This window comes from Silene latifolia, chromosome 6 (genome assembly GCF_048544455.1).
Source record: "Silene latifolia isolate original U9 population chromosome 6, ASM4854445v1, whole genome shotgun sequence".
Lineage (NCBI taxonomy): Eukaryota > Viridiplantae > Streptophyta > Magnoliopsida > Caryophyllales > Caryophyllaceae > Silene > Silene latifolia.
The window spans coordinates 111,674,693-111,680,823 of record NC_133531.1 but is presented as its reverse complement, the minus strand read 5'-3'; the positions used below and the strand labels follow the sequence as shown (position 1 = coordinate 111,680,823).

The following is a 6,131-nucleotide window of genomic DNA, read 5'->3' as shown; positions in this document are numbered from 1 at the left end:
GAGATGACCACCCTTTTTCGCCACATACTTGTTATCCTTGTTGAAGTTCGGATCAAAGTACTTAGCTAAAAGAGTGACTAGACCTCCATTCACAATAACGGTAGTGCCTTACTTCCCACAATCAACATTTAGCCATCTATCCACCAAAAGCCTTAGAGAGTTGAAAGGCTTGGTGAATTCCCTTCTAATGTTTAAGGCCGACTCAAGAAGAACAAAATCGAGCTTGGTAAAGTGGTTGGTGTCTTTTCTTGAAATGATGGTATTCCCAATGACCTTATGCCACACTATAATGCCCGGATGGTGCACTAATAGAGCGCGACTAGCATGATAGTTCTCAAATTTCTTTTCGGAAATCGCCTCCTAAAGAGGATCGGGGTCATACTTTCCAACATTCTTGAAATAACTATGTGAATAACTAAGACCCAATGCTTTACCCATTTCCTCAAAGGTGATGCGCCTACTAACATTAGCTAGGCGGAACTCGATGTTTTCCATAGTCTCTACCTTTGTAACTTTCAAAGAACTCAAGAATTCTAATGTAAGGGAGGGGTATGTCAATTCTTTTGTGGCAAACAATTTTTCCAACCCCATGGCTTTAAAGAAGGCTTTAGTTTGCTCAAGGAAACCCAACTTATCTAAGGCATGTTCACAAATAAACTTGGTGGATAGAAAGGATTTTCTAGCATACTTGGCAAAAGTTTCTCTATGGGAGTTAGAAATGAAAATTACCTCCGGATAGTTCGAAAGTTGAGCAATTTCCGGAGTTGTTGAAGTTGTTGCTTCCAAGGGAGGTTGTTGTTGTTGCACTTCCAAGTTTGAGCTAGCTACCACCATAGCCAATGAGGCTTTCTTTGCTTGAAGACTCTTTTGTCTTGTTGAGAGTGCCTTTGCCTTTGGTGCCTTTGTTGCTCCTTTTGTCCTTGCCATTGATGTTTGAACCAAGAAAAGAGTGAAAATCTTCAATTTTCAAGTATACCCAAATCGATTTTAAGATGAAAGGCTTTGCCTTTATAATTTCAAAAATCGACTCAAAGGTTGAAGATTTGGTGCTTGGTTTGATTTTTGTCGAAAGAGGAGTGATTAATTTTTGTTAGAAGGATGATTTGATTTGATTTTGATTTGAGGAAATCTTGTTTTGGTGATGGAGAGGATGAGGGTTTTGATTTTTGGGGTTTATGGGTAGTGTTTTGAATGAAGGAATGAAGAAATGAATGTGGGAGGGGGTTTATAAAAGACCCAAAAAATTTGAATTGCAGGGAAAGACGGGCGGCTTTCCTTCGGGATGCCCGGATTCTGTCTGTTCTGGGTTGAGAAATCTCGCAGCAAAGACGCTCAGATTGTTCAGCTGCGGGACGGGCGTCTTTCACTGAAGACGGGCGGATTCCTTTCCAGGGATTTTTTTTGTTTTTCTCAGCCAAAAAGACGGGTGTCTTTTCTTCCAGGACGGGCGTCTTTCTGAGGACGGGCGGATTCTTTTGCAGGATGCCCGGATTTGTTAACAGTCCCAAGATTTCAAAAATTCAACTCAGAAGGACGGGCGGCTTTTGATCAAGATGCCCGGGTTGCCTGAAGACGGACGGGTTCTCTTGAAACCGCTCGGATTCTGCCCCTTTTACCCGGATTCAGTTCCATCCGTGTACTTGCATATCCCGTGTCATTTTTCATTCTTCAAAATCCCGTGTTCTTCATTGTGCGGGCACTACTAAGGCATGAATAGCCTAGGCAATTGTTATCCCCACACTAAGCTAAAGCACTACACATCAATTGAAATCATTAGTCCCTCCCTCACTTCTTTCAAAAATGATAATTATCTTGATCAAGGCATAAAAATCCAAAGATGACAAAAATGCAATATAAGAATTAAAATGCGAGTTAGGGAGTTAGAAATATTTACAAATGGTGGTTTAGGGAGGACTCCACCAAACTCTCATCCTTAGTGAGATGTCATGGGGGCATGTCCAAGGTGTTGTTGATGTTGCTCAACACCTTGAAGAAGTAATCAAAAGCTTGTTCGTTATCATGATAAAGATCTTCAATAGATCTTTTCCCTTGTTGTCGGTCTTGATCGATAACATTACCAATATAGGGATTAAAAATCCCTTCAAACTCATCGTCCCAAAGACCACAAACTTCATCTACTTGATCACTTAAGATCTCTTGAGTTGATAGAGACAACTCTCCCAATTTCTTGTCTTGGCCAATGAGGCCATCCTCTTCATTGCTTGACTTTGGTGAGCTTTGCAAGCTCTCTTTGTTACAATTCACTTGCTCTTTGAATGAAGCATCTTCAATTTTCTTCTTCCATTGGAATTCCGACTTCTTCCTATCATCCTTCCGGTATAATGATCAATCATGAAACATGGTTCATGCAAACGGGGAGCTCTCATGGTCTTGTCAAGATTGAAAGTTATGCTCTCATCTCCCACTTCTAGAGTGAGCTCTCCATGTTTCACATCAATCACCGCACCCGCGGTGTGTAGGAAAGGTCTTCCTAGAATGATTGGAATGTTGGAGTCTTCTTCCATGTCAACACTCAACAATGACAAAGTCCACCGGGATGAAAAATTTCCCAATTCTTACGGGAACATCTTCCCATATCCCTAATGGTGTCTTCGTCGATCTATCGGCCATTTGGAGTGTAATATTGGTGCATTTAAGCTCTCCCATCCCTAAACTTTTACTCACCAAGTACGGCATAACACTCACACTAGCCCCTAGATCACATAAGGCTTTGTTGATCGTGGTGTCGCCAATGGTACACGGTATTGAGAAGCTTCCCGGATCTTTGAGTTTTGGAGGTGAACTCCCTTGAAGTATTGCACTACTCACCTTAGTGAAGGCGATAGTCTTAAGTTTCCGGATCGACTTCTTCTTTGTGAGGATGTCTTTCATGTATTTCGCATAGGCTGGTACGTGATTGATTAATTCCGTGAAAGGAATTGAGACTTCCAAATTCTTTACAATTTCCATAAATTTTCCAAGTTGGTCATCAAATTTGGGCTTGGCTTGACGACTTGGAAAAGGAAGTCTAATCACAATGCGCTCCTTCTCCTTGACCTTGTCTTCATTTTTCTTTGAAACTTCTTCTTTTGATGGTTCCCCATCCTTGGAGTTTTGCACAATTTCTTCTTTATCACTAGCTTCCACAACTTCATCCTCAACTTGCTTCTTCGGTGCTTCATACCTCGTACCACTTCTCAAGTGAATGGCACTAACCGTTTCATGTCTTGGGGGATTACTTTGAGGTGGTAATTGCCCCTTTTGTCTTTGTGAGCTTGAAGATGCTAGTTGAGTCAATTGGGTTTCCAACATTTTGGTGTGAGCTAGGATGTTGTTGATGGTGGTTTCCTTTGCTTGACTATCCTTTTGCATTTGAGTGAAAAACTCTTGTTGATTCTTTTGCATTTGAGGACCGCTTTTTGAACATCAAAACCTTGGTCATTTTGTTGATTGTATGGAGATTGATTTTGGTAACCTTGGTTTTGGTTGTAAAAGGGTCTTTGATTTTGGTTTCTCATGGGAGGCGGGGTGTATGTTGTTTGAGGGTTTTGAACATTTTGGCTTTTGTATGAGGGATTTGGATGGAATTTGGTGTTTTCATTGTAATAGTTGGAATAAGGGATACCACTCTTGTATGCTTGGAAAGCATTCACTTGTTCATTTGTTCCCCTACATTCACTTTGGTCATGTCCCAAAGTTCCACAATTCTCACATATCCCACTTGGGATTGATGAAGATGCCGTCATGGCATTAACATGATGCTTTGGTGATTTTGAGGCTTCTTCAAGTCTAGCCTTAGCTTTTTCAAACTTTAAATTGATGGTATCAATGTGAGCACTAAGTTGAGCACCCAATTGAGTAATGGAGTCCACTTCATGCTTTCCTCCTCTAGTAGCCTTGCGAGGTCTACTATATTGTGAGTTATGGACCGCCATTTCCTCAATTTTGTTCCAAGTTTGATTGTCATCAACTTCGGTGAACATTCCATTTGATCCCATGTTGAGAATGTTCCTTGAATCTTCATATAGACCATTCCAAAATTGTTGTACCAAGAACCACTCGTTAAGTCCATGGTGAGGACATGAGCGACAAATTCCTTTGAACCGCTTCCAAGCTTCATACAAAGATTCTTCATCCCTTTGCTTAAAACCCGTAATTTGAGCTCTTAGCATGTTAGTCTTTTCCGGTGGATAGAACTTTTTGTAGAAAGCTAGGCCCAACTTCTTCCAAGAATCAATTCCGAGAGTAGCCTTATCAAGGCCTTTCAACCATTTTTTTTCGCGGTGCCAATTAGAGAAAAAGGAAATAAGACCCATCGAATTTGGTCTTGAGTTACACCGGTTTGAGAAATCGCATCACAATAGTCACAAAAGGTTTCCATATGAGAATGAGGGTCTTCACTAGGCATCCCCCCCAAATTGGCTTCTTTCGACTAATTGGATAAATGCGGATTTGGCAATAAAATTTCCGGTTAGATGTTGTGGTGTGGGAGTACCATTGGGTAGGCTCTCCTCGGTGGGTACGGAATGTGATGAAAACTTAGGCATTGTGGGTTGATTTTGTGTTGGATTTTGTGTTGGGTTCTCCTCACCTTCTCTTGCAAAAGGGTTGATGAACTCAATAGTAGGTTGAATATCTACAACCTCACCAATACCTCTCAAAGTTCTCCTAGCAAGTCTTCTATTGGTTGTCAAAGTTCTTTCAATTTCACGATCAAAAGGTAACAAATCACCTTGTGACCTTCTAGACATGCAAAATATCAAACAACTCGAAAATAATTAGAACAAACCTTGAGGAATTTTACTTCCCCAAGGCAAAGAAAGACACAACTAATAACAATATAAGAAAATCTAAATCACGTTAACACCGTCCCCGGCAACGGCGCCATTTTTGGTAGGACACTATGTCTATTCGGTAACTTGTCGTTAGGAGCACCTAGACCAAAACACAATTTATAACTTCACCAACAACTCTACAATTAGTAAAGAGGCAAGTAAAGGTCGGATCCCAAGGGACGGGAATTGAGATGAGATTTCTATTGCAACTAGTGGTGTCTTAGAGGTGTCACAATTGGGGTTTGATGTAGAAGGTCACTAAACTAAATAGCAATGAAAGTAAACAAGCAAGATGAATTAAAAGGGTTGTAAACAATTGATATATAGCACTAGGGTGTCATGGGGTCATAGGGAATTCATGGGATTTGATCATACAAACATGTTCTCAAATTATAAGCAAGCAATTATTGTTGTGATGGATTGAGTTGGTTTATATCTTACAATCCTAGGAAAGTTTGGGTCCCGGAGCCGAATCGATTAGATTGTACAACACCTACAAGTCGACTTAATCTTCCCTACTCAACAACATGCACGGTCTAATGAGACTCGAGTTGGTTTATGTCTTACAAGTCTCATTGAAAAGATAGGTGATGGGTAAAAAATGCAAGGATTCATAGGGTCGCATTTCATCAAACATAACATGTGCATGAGTTGAGATCACAACAAGCAAGCAAATAAACCATGAAAGCATATTAATTTAAGCATGAATCATTCCCCATGTTGGTTTCCCCTAATTACCCATTAACACTAGCTAAGGAACTACTCACTTATTATCATGTTGAACGTGCTAGCAAGGTTGTCAATCATACCAACAAAGTGAAACAAAGTGAAACATGATGAATAAATGAAAGTAATTAATAATAATTAAAGAGGGATTAAGGGAATTATACCTACTAATGATTTCAATAATAAAGCAAAGAATAAAAGAAGTACTTGATGCTTGATTGAGAGGTTGTCAATCTCCCAATAATAACCCAAATAATCTTCAATTACCCAAAATAAAGGATGAACAAAAGAGAGATTAAGGAAATAAAACTTGTATTAAAACTTGATTAATTGTTGATTACAAGATTAAAGAGAGATTTGATTGATATTAACTACTCTAAAGATTGCTAAGAAGAACATGCTCTTCTAATTAGACTAATGAGGTATTTATAGTGGGGATTAGGTGTAGGAATTAGGGTTAACTAAGGGCTTAAATGACGATTAAGTCCCTACTTAAGGAAACACCGATCTTTTTGGAAGGATGGGCATCTTTCTTTGAAGCTTGAAGAAGGCGAAATGGTCTGCCTGGGA

The 6,131-nt window shown here is 39.8% G+C and overlaps 1 non-coding gene across 1 annotated transcript; it reads left to right on the top strand.

The window, feature by feature from the left end:
• The first annotated feature begins 4,065 nt into the window (after window positions 1-4,065).
• LOC141589247 (small nucleolar RNA R71) lies at window positions 4,066-4,172 on the top strand. Its single transcript, XR_012520196.1, has one exon. It is a non-coding gene; the product is annotated as a small nucleolar RNA R71 (small nucleolar RNA).
• Window positions 4,173-6,131: the final 1,959 nt, after the last annotated feature.